General features: G+C 45.5%; 1 protein-coding gene and 1 non-coding gene across 2 annotated transcripts in view; one reads left to right on the forward strand and one right to left on the reverse strand.

Moving 5' to 3' along the window:
• The window catches only part of LOC137346751 (LHFPL tetraspan subfamily member 7 protein), a 312,700-nt gene that overhangs the window by 44,912 nt on the left and 249,906 nt on the right, over positions 1 to 17,882 (forward strand). The window lies entirely within an intron of this gene.
• Positions 16,333 to 16,549, reverse strand: LOC137346914 (small nucleolar RNA U3). Its single transcript, XR_010968819.1, has one exon. It is a non-coding gene; the product is annotated as a small nucleolar RNA U3 (small nucleolar RNA).

The following is a 17,882-nucleotide window of genomic DNA, read 5'->3' on the forward strand; positions in this document are numbered from 1 at the left end:
TCTTTCCATATTCCTTCTTCTAAGTGTGATGGTATGTCCTCTTGTAGAAACTGAGAGCATATTGAACATATAAGGGGTAATTTTAACATTTGCCTATGGTATAAAATGGGCGATATTAGTTCAGTTGTCCATTGTAAACCTGTCCAATCAGTCATGTATAATAGGAGCTGATCCAATATCACAATTTTACACCACCACTGATTATTTAAATTACCCTAATTGAACTTTATCTCACCAATACCCTGTAGGATCATGAGTACTTCTATAAAATCAGTCATGTGCCTTCTCTTCTCCAGTGTTAATATTCCTAATTTCTGTAGCCTGCTGGCTAGGGTTGAGTTATGAGGTAATATTTAACTGAAGAATAAGTGTGAGATTGAACCATAGCCTTTCACACACTGCCAGGGGATTGTTCTTTTTGTCATGCTGTCTGTGGTTTGTTTAGCGAAAATGGAAAAAAACAGCATTCATTTCTTCTTTACTCTCGTTCGGAATGTGAGGCTTAACAAAGCTGTGGTGGGACAGGGTTGTTGAAAGGGTAGTAAATATGATAGTGTGTGGGAGGATCTGAAAATATATATGGCAGCTCTTATGTCAAAGTTATAGAATTACCAGGAGAATTAAGGAACAGCAAGTGTCTGTGACTTTCAGGAAGGAAGGTGAGGGGAGAAAATTAGGAGGAAGAGTGGAAGAATTTCTTATCCAAGTAAAACAAAGCTATTACCAGATTTTAAAGTGATTCACAAATCCACAACAGGATAAGGCCATTCAGGCCAATCAAAACCACTCCTCCCTCCAGTCTGTCATAGACTTCCCTCACCTCCAAATTCACAGATCTTTGGTCCCTATGCTATCCTCAGTCATAGTAGGGCCTGCCTTATGTTTAGAAGCAGGTATGACAACATTACGAGACCGGAAAGGCATAAAAGGGTCTCACCAGTTAGGTCCAGGCCATGGAAGCAACCTAGACCATGAAGATTAAGGTAAATTAAAGAAAGGTATTGGTAGTATCAGTTCCTTTGGTAAGGAGGCCTCAGAAACTCTTCTCTGGGGAGCCAGGGCCTCTCCTGGATGGCAGCCAAGCACCTGAGTTTCTGGCAGTGTATGGCTCTGCTTTTCATTATAAACTTCAGTGTGCCATCCTTAATGAAAATGCAATGTGTTAATATTTCATTACAAACTCCAAACTGTTATGCCATTCAACTCTCCCCCATCTGTCATGTTATTACAAATTCTGATTGTTCATTTTGTAAAACAAATCCCATCTGTTGACAATTCCTTAAACTCCACCCTCCTTTGAAAATAAAATCTTCTTTCCGCGCAAGTCTTGACTTTGCCAATCTCAAATCCCAGTGTTTGAATCACAGCACTCCACATAATCTACTGTGTTCTCAACAAACTGAAAAATAATTGCACCCACACCAATCGTTTTGGAAATTTGAATATTTGGGAATATGCGCACTGTTCCATAACATCATTTACGTACAAATGTATTGAGAAAATTTGTTTACCAGCAATGCACTCACCCGTTTTTCATATGGTCACTGATTTTTCTATAGAATGTCACAGAATTCTAGTGAATCCATAGAATGATGCAATGTTGAAGAGGCTATTTGGCCCATCATGCCTGTGCTGGCTCTTTGAAAGAGCTATCCAATTAGTCCCACTTACCTCTTCTTTCCCCATAGCCCTGCAGATTTTTCCCTTTGAAGTATTTATCCAATTCCCTTTTGGAGGTTATTACTGAATCAGCTTCCGCCGCCACTTCAGGAAGTGCATTCCTGAGTTAAGTGTGTTGATGCCAATGCTGGGGAATGGAACATGTTTCAGTTTTGTTTGGATCAGTGTTACATCCAGGGCGGATGCAGCAGGAGAAGATGCCGTGTAAAAGTTGCTTTGATGTTTTAATGCTTGTGATACTGGCTCCTCACCGTTGAAGGCAACTTGCTGGTGGCCGGGAAGACTCAGTAAATGAAGGGTCTTTCTGACCATGCAGTTAGTGGCTGTGTGGGACTTGACAGGCAGTTAACACCATGGGCTGGATTTTACCAGAACTGTCGCCATGCCACGAACAGGGAAAGTGGAGGATGGCCTTCCTGCTCAGAGGCCAATTGAGCCAACTAAGTGACCAATTAAGGGCCTGTTCCCGGGAGGGCCCTCCACCATGTGGGGAGACCACCAGGTGAACATTAGTGGCCTCCCTGCGGTCTTGGCGGGAGGTGGGGGGGGGGGGAGGGCCTTCCTACTCGGACACTCTTTTGCCCATGGAGGGGCCCCACCACGGCAGCAATGGCCACCTATGCTCACCAACCGCTCCCTCCAACCCCCGAAACCTCGCCAGGGCCTGCCTGACTGCTCCCGACCCCCAAGACCCCACTTACCCGGTTGGGAGGGCGGTGCCCTGCCGTGGCATCCTCTTCTTCCAGATGCAGTCCCAGGAATGGCCACTGCTCCTGGTGGCACTACTGAGACTGCTGCTGACCTGCTGGCCCTTCGATTGGCCGGCAGTTCTTGGGGGAGGCAGGCAGCTGTCCTTTAAAGGGACGGCAACAAATTAGTTGCCCGACCCCTGAAAAATGCGGCCGTGGCTCCTGCAAATGGCCGAGGTGAAGTCGCCCAGGCTTTCCGTCCCGTCATCGAGACCCCCATCGTGAGAATTAAATTCAGTCCCGTTTGTCAAAGCAGCACAATGATGATATTAAGTGTTTCTATGAGAACTGTGCCATTTGTAATTTCTACCCAAATATATGAATAACAGTATAACTGAAAGATTTACAGATGAGATATATTTAAATTTTAAAAATCATTTGATTTCCAGAATGCTAGTTGATCAGCCAAATAGTTGATCCATCTCCCTCACACACACCCCCTCAAACCCTTTTCCCCTGTCTAATATTTGTTAGCTGCAAGTACTCTGCATGTTGTAGTTCACTGATGCACAGGGGAACACTGAAAACCCATGTCAAAGCAGCACAGGTAAATTTAATACAGCAAACCCTCGCTGTAGCACCATTCATGGGGCCCATAAAATAAAACCATCAGTGAGGGACATGCCATTGAGAGGCTTATATTTCTTGTCCATTAATGAAGAAGGAGGTCATAAACAATGACTAGCATTGTATCCTTGGTATATCAGAGACAGTTACAGTGAGGGATATACCATGGTGAGAAGAGTTTATGTTCCTTCTCCATTTAAGAAGGAGCCATAAACAATAGCTTGTCTTGTATCCTTGGTGAAATTGTAATTGTGAGGGGTCTGCCATTCAGAAGGAATTTTATATGGTTTCTTGATTAATTAAAAAGCAATGAATTATTTATGGTTTTATAGGCCTGGTATATCAGAGACTGTTACAGCGAGGAGCCATAGCAAATAGGTTTTACATCGTTTCACTATTAATTAAGGAGCTGTAAATAACATGTTCTTATATTCTTGGCATATCAGAAGTTGTTATTGTGACTGGCATGCTGCAGTGAAGGGGTTTATGCGATTTCTCTATTAATTAAAGAACAATCAGCAATACCTAGAATGATGGGTCTCTATAAAACCTGAAGAGGGAGAATAACCGACAGCTATGTCAAACCTGTAGACAACACTACATTTGTATGCATTAACTTTCTTTTCTAATCATCTCACTGATGATGTTGCCTGACCCAAAACAATAACAGGCTGAGTTCAACAGCAGAGATAAAAACCATTACTTCAATAGTAATTGGGTCACTTGAACACCAAATCTAGGCTGGTACAGTACTGGGGGAGTGCTGCACTGTCAGAGGTGCTGTCTTTCGGATGAGATGTTAAACCGACGCCCCATCTGCCCACTCAGGTGGATACAAAAGATCTCATGGCACCATTTCAGAGAAGAGCAGGGGAGTTTTCCCTGGTTACCTAACCAATATTTATATCTCAAGAAACACTCCATTAAAAAATTAGCTGGTGATGATCACATTTCTGTTTTTGGGAGCTTGCTGTGCACACATTAAGGTTTACTACATTGCAATAGTGCCTACAGTTCAAAAGTACTTCATAGGCCATAAAGTGGTTTGGACATCCTGAGATCATGCTATATAATTGTCAGTCTTTCGTACGATTTTCTATCTATGTTGTCACCCACCATTTGTATCTCTCCTCTATTCTCTCTACCCCACTTCGTTCTCCACCCCCTCCCCCCCCCCTACTTCATCCTCACACTAGTTCCTCGCCTTAATGCCCATGTATTATACTTCTGATCAGTAGCAAAAGCTGAAATTGTATTGCAAACTTAATTACTTTTGTTACAACCAGGTGAGGAAGGGGTCTCAGGCTCTCCTCTCGTCTCTTCTCTGGTTTGGCCATGACAGGGTTTATATTTTAAACACAGTGATTTTAGCTTACCACCTCAGTGAGCCCTTGCTCACTGCACTCTAATTAAAAATTGCAAATGAACCAATCAGACAGGTTTTCTTGAGTTTAAATAAGAAAGATGTAAGTTTATTAACCTTATCACTCTAACCCAGTTAAAATTACTAAAATACGCGATGCGTCCACACTCACATGCACACGAGAGTCACCACACATACATGTAGATACAGAGGGGAAGAAAGAATTAGGGGGTTGAAGTAGATTTTATAATAAATGGAATACAGATATGGTTCTTAATGTCCTTGGTTTAATGTCCTCAGTTGAAGTTAAGGTCTTGGAGTCCTCGCTGGGGCCACTTGCAGAATTTCAGGCTTGCTTCTCTGATACCAGAAAGCCAAAGAGAGGCTTTATCTGTAGTCTTGAAGCATAAAAGCTGCCTCCATGGTTTTTCTCGGACTTTGCTGGAGAGAGAGACAGAGAGAGACGTTTTCCTCTTGAGGTTCAGAATTGCAGTCTGTTTCCTTACTGTAAGGCACAATTCAAAAGCCCCAGTCTTACCAGCAGGTAGGCCATGTGACCATCCTTTTGTTTGAAACAGCAACTTCTTGGAGGGTTGTTTGATTTCAAAGTCTTTCAGACATACTCGGAGGGGGGTGGGGGTGAAGTTTGACTCTTACAAAGTCAAGGTGTGTTGATCACCACTATTGCCAAGACCAATCTTGCTAATTGAATCAAGGAGTACTCCCATTATTTCTGTATTCATCTGTCTCTCAGCCAGCCCTTGTCTTCTCAGAATACAAATGTGCAACCAATCTTTCAACTGCTCAGTTCTGCTTTTTAAAAAAGTTATTTGCAATAACCAGCAAAAATTTTCAAGCGATGTCCCATATGACAAAATTAATATGTTTCCATTTGGCAGGTATGATTTCTGTCACACTTTCTTCGGTTGCTGAACAACAGCATACATTTATATAGCATCTTTAAATGTAAAGAGCTGTCCCAAGGCTGTTCACAACTAAATGTAACAAAATGGATGCCACTTCTGGGAGGGAATAGTGAGGAAGGATGTCAAAAACATGGTGGGTTTTGAGGAGGTATTTAAAGAAAGAGAGAAAAGTGGAGAGATCGAAGAGTTTAGGGAGGGATTTCCAGGGAGCAGGTCTAAGGGGCTGAAGGCTTTGTAAGCAATGGTGCAGCAAAAGGAAAAAGGATACATAGAATGCCAGAGTCAAAATATTTTGAGTATTCAGGAGAGGATACAGAGTTGGAGAAGATTATAGAGCTGCTGTGTGACATGGCCGTGGAGGGGTTTAAAGATAAGGATGAGAATTTTACACATAAATGTGTTGAGGGAAGGGGAGCCAAAGTAGATCAACAAGGATAGGGGTAATGGGTGAGTAGACATAATACAAATCAGGATATGTGTGTCACATTAAGGTAGTTCCCTGGAGCTGGAAGGCAGAGGAAAAGTGTAGTAAGAGGTTGACATAGTTGAGGAGGATATCATTTAGGACTTTGGCTGGGGTTTTTTAAATTTTGTGAGAAGAACAGAAGCTGAACTGGAGGAATTTGAATGGGAAATTCAGTGAGGGATAGGCACAGAGATGACAACCTTAAATAGGAAAGGGAGGTTGGAGATCAAATGACATCCGGAGAGGATGGTTGGATTAACAGTGATTATTTCGAGTAGGGGAGATGATGATGTTAGTTCTTAAGGGGAGAGAGTGCATAAAGGGAAGGGTACCATTAATAATGTCTGCTAGTACGGGGTTCAGGAAGGGGCCTTAAGTGGTCAGAAATTGGCTGCGAAGGGAATCAAAGGAGCAGAAGGCAGGTCTCATGGACAAGGTGATCTTGGAGAGAGTAGGGATCAGAAGGGCGAGGAGCTGCAGAAAGACAGAGGTTCAGAGCTAGAGTGGGAGATGGTTGAGGACTGAGGATAACAATGAGGAGAGGAAATGGTGAAGGCGGCTGCAAAGATGGCTTTGATCTTGGAATTGAAGAAATTCATGAGTGCTGGCATTTGATGTTTGAGGTGAGAGTGGAGGGCCCAGACAACAGGAGTTTAAGGATGCAGTTGCCATGGAAAAGGGGAGCCTTGTGCTGTCCTTACCCTTGTGAATGATCATGGACCAGTGGGCAATTTTAGTTTGAGAGTAAAGTACGGTAATGCTTGATGTAGTCATGCCTGATCTGACAGTGATATGGCCAGTTGTGTGATAGGAATGTTGGAATTTGTGCCCCTCTAATTGCAGGTAGCAAAGATATAGGTTGTGAAGAGGAATGACAAGGGAAGGGGAGTTTATATGAAGGATGAGACTGAGAAAGAACAGAAGGAGGCAAAGTTTGAGCAGAGTTACTAGGGAAGTTGAGATGTCACTTGAAACCACCAGGGCTGAGGAATCATTCATCGTAAAGACCAAGGGAAGATATCTAGGAGAGTAAGTACTCCTCGCCAAAGAGGTAGGCCTTCAGTGGACACTAACATCCTCTCACTCCATATTCAATACCTACCTTGTGGCATTACCATGTCACCTCAAGGGCAAATAATTAACAGGGATTTGGAAGAGCCACAAACACAATTGTTGCTCATGTAGCAACAGGAGTAGGTGGGATGGAGGATTATGTCAACTGTGTACCATGCCATTTTATTCAGCAAGGTAAAATGGTTGATAGTGTAGCATGAATAATTTATAAATGATTTCAAACTTGCAATGATTTATTCATTTTTTTGCTAAAATGCTATTATTAGTTGTCAACAGATTAAGATTGTGAACATAAATCAAGGGTCTGCATCTTCAGAAATAGAAAGTAGCCCAGTACTTTTGCACTACCACAGTTCCAACGGAAGAGAGAGAGAGAGAGAGAGAGAGGGAGAACAGAATAATATCCCACATTCCTGAAGCAAGCACATTTCAAGGATGCACATACTGGCTACGAACAATAGAGGGATGGAATCTGTTCAAAAATTTTAATAATTTGTCTCCTGCAATGAATAATTTTCTGTCCGCTTCACCCAGACAACTGTACACATACGTAACAGTTTTAAATATTGGTGCTATTTTTTAATATTTGAACTCTCAAAGTAACATTTTGAAGGATGAAAATGGGATGCTGGAGTTGTATGATTGCCTTTAACAGTGGTATCCCTTTAAGATCTTAGTATGCTAATGAGCTAAGTACCAGGACGCAGTCATGTGACTACAAGCCTGAGCCACTCTGCTACTGTAACACCTAGAGGCAGGTTCTGTAAAACGTTAGCTCTGTACTGTATATAATTGATATAATTGTTAAGCTGTAATAAACCTGTTTGAGATCTTCAACCAACTGGACTCCACACATCTCATTTATGTTTCATCAGGCAACATAAAGGACTCATTATAGTCAGCGTATTGAACTCTGCACTGATATAATTGTGTGAGACTAGAGCTGCTAATTTAAAAGCCGCACTTCACTCGACTGGTTCCCAGTTATGAATAAGAGCACCAGGAGAGACTGCTTTGTAGAAAATAACAGTGCTGAAATACATATTGGTGAAGTATCTATCCATAACACAACTATAGATGTGAACTTAAGGCAATTCAAATTTGAGTAAAGATACAGCATCCAGTCTTTAAATTGCTCACTTAGTGCTTCTTTGAATTTTAGCACATCACAGAGGGTTCTGGCATAAGATGAAGCTGTGTGCATTTGCTTTTTGGAAGCTTCTATGAGTCATTTTTTCCCCTCATTCTTTCTCCTCTCCTAACGGCACCAACTCTTAATAGGGTACTATTCCACAGGGCCAAGTACTTTACAGTCCCTGGCTGAAGTAGCCATTCTTTAACTGTGACCCTAGACTGGACCCTAATTTTCTCTGGTGTGCTAAAAGCACTGATACATTCCTCTTACTGAATATTATAAAAAAAGAAACACTAAGATTAAAAGGATCTTTTTACCCCTCAGAGCAATAGATATGTGAAGTGGACTTTGACCAAAATGCAGTTCATATATGCCAACCAGTTTTTTATTTAATTGGGAGCTAAATGCACAGCTGATTGTGAAAAATATTGAACATGATTGAGATAAATGTTGAGCTGATAGTCAAATACTCAACAGAACATTGCAGTTTGATACAGATACCATCTGTGGAAAATAAATTGTCAGGAATGAATAAACAAATGCGACATTCAGAATCTTGGAGTACTTGGTTGATGAGCTATAGGTGTGATGGAGAGGCAGCATTTCAAGCAGAGTATTGGTCTCCAACAGCAGATTAAATAAATTTGCATCTGTAACAGTAGAAATTGTATTTGATCTATTCTAAAAAATGAGACTGAATTTTATGGAGAAGGTGGAAGTCCTGCCACTAGGGCCAATAGTGGGAGACGACACTGCTTCAGTAGGCAGTGGGACCTGGAGTGGAATTTTGCTGCTGGCAGCCAATTAAGTGGCCGCCACCGTCCAATTAAGGAGAGTGGCCCACCCCCAAGCCCAATCAGAGGGCTGGCAGCATAACAGCCTCAGCATCACCACCACTACCGGTGGCCATTGCTGATGCTGCAGCTGCAGGATGAGGGTGCCTCAATGGCCGGGTGTCCTTGAAGGCAGGTTAAGTGGTGTTGGGGGGGTGCCGGGGCCAGGCAGGCAGGCTGCAGCTATCAGCGGGGGGAGGGGAGGGGGTGCGGTCACTGAGCGCTGGCAACATGAGGGCGGCCAATGTTGCCGGAAGCCCCTCCGTGGGACATAGAGTACCAAAAAGGAGGGCGAACAACCCCCTCCCCTCCCCACCCCCAGTAGTCTCCCCATGTGGTGCCGGGGCTTCCCGATGAGGGCAAAATGCCCGTGTGGGGGGAGTAGGGGTGGCTTTCAATCGGCCCAATTGGTCTAGCGACGGGAGTCCGAGCCACCAACTTTCCCACCACTGGGAAAATTGCATGGCTGTGGGAGGATATCGGGCACACAGCCCCCTACCGCTGCTTTCCCACGCTATTTTGCCAGCCTTCCTGCCTCACAGCCTGTCTCCATAAGGCCCGGAAAATTACAGCTGTGGACTCAGTGGGCCAAAGAGCCTTGTTTTATTCCATGCTTTTTTTATATTTTTAGCATGCACGTTTGACTTCATTTTGGCAATGATATTACCCCTGTGTGTTTTTGTTTCTTCCTTTTCATTCAAAACATTTTTAAACACATTTGTTTTGTCACTAACACTCAATCTCTTGACTTCACAGTTGTAGCTCTGATGCTGAACCAAGCTCTATATATTATGGGTTTTAAATTGGTTTTCAGCCTATCAAAGGCCTATCTTAGGGCTGCCTGCCACTGAGTTCGGTACAGCTTTGCTTGGACATCAAACACAGCTGACTGCCTTTTAAAGCATCAGAGCTAACTCAGATTCTATTCTGAGCTTCATGATCTAGCTTCCACTTAAAGGCATCGATGCGACTAGTGTTGGAATGGCACCTGAATCCACGATCATTAACTGAACATGGCAGAGTCCCAACCTTGACAATTCAGATTAATATGAAATTCAATAAAAATAGAAACAGATTTATTCCATTATGATTAGATTTTTTAATAATAGGACCTTACAACTCTTATGATTGTAGGGCCAATAAATGGGTGTGACCTCCAAACCATTAGTTTTACTATCTGATTCTGAGAAGTACAGTTTTGTACGTGCAGACTTGGTCCAAGCTGACTGGACATTGAGTATTAAACACAAATGAACATTCTTAATCTTAATTGTTTGCTGGACTTACGATTCTTATCAACATTAAACTTCAAAAAGAGCACTTGGTTTATTTTAAGCCTGAGAGATTCCAGAACTGTTTCAGTATTTTTGGTGCTATCCTGCATCCTCCCAGCTTCTGAAATAATTTCGGGATTTTCATCTGCTACGCCTTGTAGCTTTTGGCATCTCGCATACAATTTATTTTTTCACTGCTTGAATAGTTGGCTTTCCACAGTTGCTCATTCAGCCAGGAAATGTTAGCCCTTTGAGAGCAAGAAAATTGAAAGCCAACCTTTGACCAGCGTCCTATAGATCTGGAAACACTCAGCAGGTCAGGCCGCATCTGTGGACAGTGAAACAGAGTTCACCTTTTTTGAAATGTCATCGACCTAAAATATTAACTTCATTTTTCTCTCTCCACAGATGCTGGCTGACCTGCTCAGTGTTGCCAACATTTCCTGTTTTTATTTCAGATTTCCAGGCCAGTATTTGATCAGCATGCCATGGCTCCGGACCTCGGGACCCACTGCAGGTCCCGTGTCTGCAAGGGCAAATGGCGGACCTGTTATGGCAATTTTAATGGCCGCCATTGGAACCACTGTTCCATGAAGTAATCTGTGTAGTGATTTTCTGAAATAAATACTGCAAAATTGTGCAAGGAGCAGCCTTTGCACTGGTCGCAGGTGAAGCAGTCTAACGCAAGTTCAATAGTAGGAGTAAAAATGAAAATCACAAATGCCGCACATTAGAAAAAACAATGGAAATTCGCGAATGTGCAGCAGTTCTGAAAAAGGCTGTAATCCAAATGATTAACCCCTCTTCCCTTTCAGGTGCTACCTGACCTACTGTACGTTTCCTGCTTTTATATTTAAGTATGAAATGTTTTCTTTTGTGCAGCAAATCACTGCAGTCAGCTGGCTTTTATTCAAAGTATCTTTTAACAATGATTGTGCATAGGAAGTGTGCACATTAGCACAGCATATTGTAGCATCAACATCCAGTTCCCATCCATCGGCTGAGGGAGATTAGGGAAAGAGCACTGACCTGGAAAGTCAATGGGGTGTGAGGAATAGTGACGGTTATGTCATTTTCTTGTTGCTCCCAATGTAAACTGGGCAGTTTCAACAAACCAGTTGCAGCATGAATAGCTAATTCCTCTGAAGAATATGTTCAAACAACACAATTTAGGGATTGGCTATAATTTTTTTCCCCAAAAGTATACTTTCTTCATAAAATTTGTAAAAATACATTACATAATAGTTCAAATTTGACATTACATAAAGTGCAATACAGATCAGTTTCTTTCAATACAGTTCATGAGGTGCCTCACTATACTTGCCATTTCAGGTTATATTTACAATGTACATTTACATTTTGTGTCAAACATTCTCTGGTGCATACAGCCTGGGGGGTTTTACATGGGTTACAGCCCCTCGTTATACTATGGCGGGAGGGCCTTACACTGTGGTCTTTCCCCATTGAGCCTTTGTAGTGGCTGCCCCAAGCTTTAGTGCATCCCTCAGCACATAGGACCTTGGAATGTGCCAGTCTGCAACACTCGGTCTTGGATAACTCTTTGTTCTGGAAGACCAGCAAGTTTCGGGCAGACCAAAGAGCATCTTTCACCGAGTTGATGGTCCTCCAGCAGCAGTTAATGTTAATCTCTGTGTGCGTCCCTGGGAACAGCCCATGGAGCACAGGCTCCTGTGTTACAGAGCTGCTTGGGATGAACCTCGACAAAAAAACACTGCATCACTTTCCACACAAAGACACATTCCAGAAGGAGGTGGGCAACAGTCTCTTCCCCACCACAGGCAGCTCGAGGGCAGCGTGCAAAGGTGGTGAGATTCCAGGCGTGCAGGAAGGATCTGATGGGGAAGGCCCTTCTCACCACCAGTCAAGCTACGTCTTGGTGCTTGTTTGAAAGTTCTGGCGATGAGGCATTCTGCCAAATGACTTTGACAGTCTGCTCGGGGAACCATCAGACAGGATCCACCATCTCCTTTCCCCGTAGGGCCTTGAGGACATTCCGTGCAGACCACTGCCTGATGGATTGGTGGTCAAAGGTGTTTTTCTGCACAAACTTTTCCACGAAGGATAGGTGGTACATCACGGTCCAACTGGATGGAGCATTCCGTAGCAGTGTGATCAGACCCATCCTTTGCAACACCGGGGACAGATAGAACCTCAGCACGCAGTGACACTTGGTGTTTACGTACTGGGGTTCTACACACAGCTTGAGGCAGCTGCACACAAAAATGGCCATCAGGATGAGGGCGACGTTGGGTACGTTTCTCCCCCTTTATCCTGACCTGAGTGCCTCCACTGCCTGGGATTGTCACCCCTCTTATGCCCGCATCCTTCCTAATGGACTCAGCAAAAGGTTCAATACAGCAAACAAACAAGACAGGAGAGAGAGGACAGCCCTGTCTGACTCCAGATTTGATCGGGAAACTTTCCAATTCCCTCCCATTGATTGAGACTGTGCTACTGATGTTTGTGTAGAGCAGTTGGATCCAATGCTGGATTCCCTCCCCAAACCCCATTTTGGAGAACATGTCCATCATGTAGGTGTGTGATATCCTATAAAAGTCTTCTCCTGGTCCAGGCTGATGAGGCAGGTGTCTACCCCCCTGTCCTGCACATAGGCGATCGTATCCCTGAGTAGCGCGTGGCTAACAGAGATCTTCCTGCCGGGTACAGTACAGGTCTGGTCAGGGTGAATCACCAACTCCAGAGCAGACTTGACCCGACTGGCTATGACTTTGGACAGAATCTTGTAGTCAACATTGAGCAGTGAGATGGGCCGCCAATTTCTGATTTCTGCCCTCACCCCCTTCCGTTTGTAGATGAGGGTGATGATGCTTTTCCTCATGAATTCTGACAAGCTGCCGGCCGGAAGCATACTCTCGTATACTTCCAGCAGGTCTCGGCTGACCCAGTCCCACAGGGCCGAATACAACTCGACCGGTAAGCCGTCGCTTCCGGGAGTTTTACTCGTCTCGAAGGACCTGACGTCCTTTCTCAGCTTGTCCAGAGTTAGCAATTTGTTCAGACTCTCCCTTTTGAGTTCCTCAATGTTCTCTGAGGTCAGCAGTTTTACATTCAGCTTCCATGTCCCCTGCCAAACTGCCGTCGTCATGGAAGTGACAGTGGTCAGAGAAGAACACCGCTTGACTTCGGTGGATCTGACCGTGTATGCACAGGACACAAAGAGGAAGTCAATCCTGGAACAGGCAGACCCGTCCGGTCTTGACCAGGTGTATCTACGTTGTGTTCCATCTGCAGGGTTGCTGAAGACATCGTGCAGCTTGACATCGTTTAGTTTTTCCATTAGGAATTTGGACATAGCGTCCAGTTTGCTGTCAACACTGCCGGATCGTCCAGCTGCATCAATGATGCAGTTGAACTCACCGCCTAGAATGACCGGCCTGGATGTCACCAGCAGCGGTGGGAGCTGCTGGAGGATGGTCAGCCGGTTGCTGTATTGGACCAGGGTGTACACGTTGATTAACCAGAGCGGAGCATTGTTGTACATTACGTCTGCTACGAGGAGACCACTTCCTTAACTTCGGAGATTATGAAGTTGCCTCCCCGCAGCAGAATACCCAGGCCGGAGGAACGGGAATCATTTCCCCCTGACCAGATCGATCGTCTGTGTGGGTCCACCATCATGACCATTGTAAGTGCTGAGGTGCGGGATTCCACACTCCTGTAGAAACAGCAGGCCAGCTTTGACCTTGGCGAGGCAGCCCAAGGTCGAAACACATCGCCTACTGGATTTAACGCTAAGCACGTTAATGGAAGAAATCTTTATACCCATTTAAAGCTGGATGTTGCTTACCACACCAGGTGTACTTACTAGTCCCAGTCCTTCGGTATTTTCCTGTATACCCATACTGTACACAAGCTGTTGCACATTTATTGGGCTCAGAAAAAATTCCCAGTCACTCATGGGGGGTTTGTGCCATCGGGGTGACAACAGGGGGGGGGGTCCTGTAGGTAGTGAGATTTGCTCTGTCCTCTGCTGGTGGTGTCTTTCCCTTCTGTTCCTCCTCGAGGACGTCACTGCTTATGGACTCCCAAAGCTGGGGTCTGCTGGGTATCTCACTGGGTTCAGCGCCTCAGGGTGGGGCGCGCTGAGCCCGTCACTGTTTCCAGTGCCATGGAGCAGGGGGGCGTTCGCTTCCAGCTCCTTTGCGTTCTGCCGCTTCTTTTGCAGGTGCCGTCTTTCCGGCCCTTCCTTGTCCGATGAGGAGCTGCTGCTGTAGTCTGTCTCAGATGGTAAACTCTTCTTGCCACTGGTTTAGGTGGTGACCTGTTCCATTTTTTGGGGCTTCTTCTTTGTGGTTTCCCTTTTGATCACTTGCCACTCACCTGTTTGGCCATCCTCCTGCCTCCTCCTCCATTGATTCTGTGTGTTGAGGAGGAGTTTCTGGGCACAGGGTAGGTGTTGGGTCCCTTGCTGCAGCTGTCTCCCCTTTCCTTTCCTTCTCAGACAGATTTTCCTCGCTGGGAGGAGGGTTGCTGGTCTCCTTTGCAGCACGAGACGCATTCACCGTTCCTTCGTCCAGCCTTTCCTGTGACCTTGTCGCCTGTATGTAACTGAGGCAGTGCTTGGGGCAGGTTTTGTCGAGGTGGCCTGCCCCACCACACAGGTTACAGCAATTACTCTGCTTACAGTCCTTTGTCTGATGGCCTTCCTGTTTGCAGTTCTTGCAGACTGTGCTGCCGTTGGCCTCCATATGACCAGATTTGCCACAGGTCCGACAAAGTCTAGGCTGCGCCGCATTAACCAAGAAGCCTCGACTTCCCCCGATAGCAATGCTGGAGGGAGGATGAATGATGGCTCCATTGGCATCAACCTTCAAGGTCACCTTGACCTGCTACTTGCTGGTCCAAATCCCAAATGCTTCCTTGACCTCGGTGGTGCTGCTGCCGGCCACCGGGACGTACCTGGCAAGGAAGGTGAGCACATCGACGACAGGAACATGGGGGTTGTAGAGGTGGATTGTCACCACCCAGTTCCGTTGTGACGGCAGTGTGAAGAGTGGCTCCACTGTGAGGATGGACAGCGGCGCCTGGTTTCCTCTCTCCTTGAAGACCTTCAGGAACTTGATGCATCCCGCCACATTCTCGAACATCAGGTCGAAATATCCACTGCTGGTGACGTCCTGCAGGCAGAAGGTGTCTGCAGCTAGGAATCCACAGCATTCAATCAGGATTTTCATAATGAAGAATGCGCAGTCGATTGGTGCACCTCCTTCGCTATCTTTCACCGTCACCCTAACGGTGTTACGCACCCCCTGGCCTGGAGCTCTGGTGTTGGTTGCAGCCCTTTTTTGCTTGAAGCTTTCCTGGGACAGGTACTAAAACCCCAATCAACAGGAAAACAACAACCACGGTAGAAATCCAATCCCAAAGGGTGAAAGGCTGTAAAAACGGCGCTGAAACCGCCCAAAAAAACACAAGAACATCTCCCTGTAGGGTCAACGCCCACTCATCATGGTCTCTCCCCTGCCAGCTAAGTTTGCTTGTCCAGATGCAAAACGTGTCCTTAACCTCCGAGCTGTTTCCAGCCAACTCAACATACCTGCCAAGGAAGGCGAGCACATCCACCACAGGGATATTGGGGTTGTACAAGTGAATGGTCACCACCCGATTTCGTTGCATTGGCAAAGTAAACAAAGGCTCCGCAGTGAGGATGGACAACAGCGCCTGGCTTCCTTTCTCCTTGAAGGTGTTCAGGGGTTTGATGCACCTTGCGACGTTTTTAAATGTCACATCGAAGTATCCAGTGCTGGGGAAATCCAGCAGGCAGAAGCTGTCCACAACTTCAAACCCACAGCACTCCAACAGGACCCTTGGGCTGAGGTCTTCACTGTCAGTATTGTTGACCTGGAGCTTGGGTACTAGCAGCAGCCATAGCTCAAAGGTTGTTGTTGTCGCTGCCGCCTTCGATCCGCTGCTATTGACAAAAATATTCGCACTGGGCACTTAAGATCAGTCCAGGGACTGTATTAAGACTTCTCCCCTACCAGCGGCTGCCCCAAGCTTCAGTGCGTTCCTCAGCACGTAGTCCTGGACCTTGGAATGTTCCAGTCTGCGTACATGCCGGCTGGGATTTTCTTCTCCCCAAAAATATACATTACTTACAAAATTTGTAAAAGTACATAACAAACTTCAATGCATCACAGGCAGCTTGAAAAATAGAACCAAGTAAAGCAAAATGAAACACCAACTACCTAAAAAAAAACATACTTCTCCCATTTAAAGACAAACCACTCAGACTGTGTTCTCTTCCTCCAACTCTCTACAAAAGAGAGAAAGAACACTCATCAATAACAGAGAACAGCTGCTAAAAGCAATGCTCAATGTCTGCTTCCTGCTCAGAAGAGAACACTATAAATCCTCCTTGTGGTTTGTGAGACCAAACACTTCAGAAACACATTTCTCTAGGCAAAAACTATAGAAATGATCCCTAAAAGTATAGTCTTAACAAGTCAATCCCACAAGCTCACCTGGCAGTACCAGAAATACACATCACAGTGCACATGTGTAATTCACATCCATACTATATCCAAATGTTTTCAATAAATCTATAAAGAATTCATATTTTTAAAGAAGAAAAGAAGCAAAATAAGAAAAAAGAAATGAACAGTAACAACATTCAAATTCAATTGCTAATCTGCATACTGGTCAGTTTGTGCAATCAAAACAAGATATGAGTAGTGGCACCGCTAAACTAGGGCACTGCTATTCATGGTCGAATAGTTGAAGTGATTCCTGCACCAAACCTTTTGTTGAGTCCTTCAGGAAGGACGTGGGGTGATAATCCCAGGCAGCGGAGGCACTCAGGTCAAAGCCTGCCTGTGCATGGATGACATCACCTTCTTCTGCTCGGATCCACTGTCCGTTCGCAAACTGATGAGCATCTGCGACCAAGTCGAACTGGTCTCGGGAGCCAAAGTTAATCGCGGCAAGAGTGAGGCCATGTTTTTTGGGAACTGAGCCGACTGATCCTTTGTTCCCTTCACTGTCAGGTCAGACTACCTGAAGGTGCTGGGGATATGGTTCAGAGGGGCCGGGGCGTGCACCAAAACCTGGAAGGAGCGTATAGCCATGGTAAAACATAAATTGAGCATGTGGGAGCAGCGATTTCTCTCCATTGCGGGTAAGAACCTGGTCATCAGGTGCAAGGCGCTCATGTTGTTGCTGTATGTGGTGCAGGTCTGGCCCATACCCCACTCCAGCGCCGTGGCAGTCACCCGAGCCGTTTTCCGCTTCGTCTGGAGATCGAAAATGGACCGTGTCTGGATGGACACGATGTTCAAACCTCTGGATAAAGGGGGAGAAAACACACCCAACGTTGTCCTCATCCTGATAACCACCTTTGTGTGCAGCTGCATCAAGCTGTGCATAGAACACCAGTACGCAAACACTAAGTGTCACTACGTGCTGAGGTTCTATCTGTTCCCAGTGTTGCGAAGGATGGGCCTGGCCACATTGCTGCGGAACACTCCATCCAGTTGGACCGTGCCACCTATCCGTCGTGGGAAAGTTTGTGCAGAAAAACACCTTTGACCACCAATCCATCAGGCAGTGGTCTGCACGGAATGTCCTCGAAGCTCTGCAGGAAAAGGAGATTGGGGATCATGTCGGATGGTTGCCATGCAGACCGCCAAAGTCATTTGGCAGAATGCCTCATCGCCAGAACTTTCAAACAAGCACCAAGACGTAGCTTGGCTGGTGGTGAGAAGGGCCCTCCCCGTCAGAACCTTCCTGCATGCCCAGAATCTCTCCACGTCCGCACGCTGCCCTCGAGGTGGC

Source organism: Heterodontus francisci, chromosome 30 (assembly GCF_036365525.1).
Source record: "Heterodontus francisci isolate sHetFra1 chromosome 30, sHetFra1.hap1, whole genome shotgun sequence".
NCBI classification, from domain to species: Eukaryota; Metazoa; Chordata; class Chondrichthyes; order Heterodontiformes; family Heterodontidae; genus Heterodontus; species Heterodontus francisci.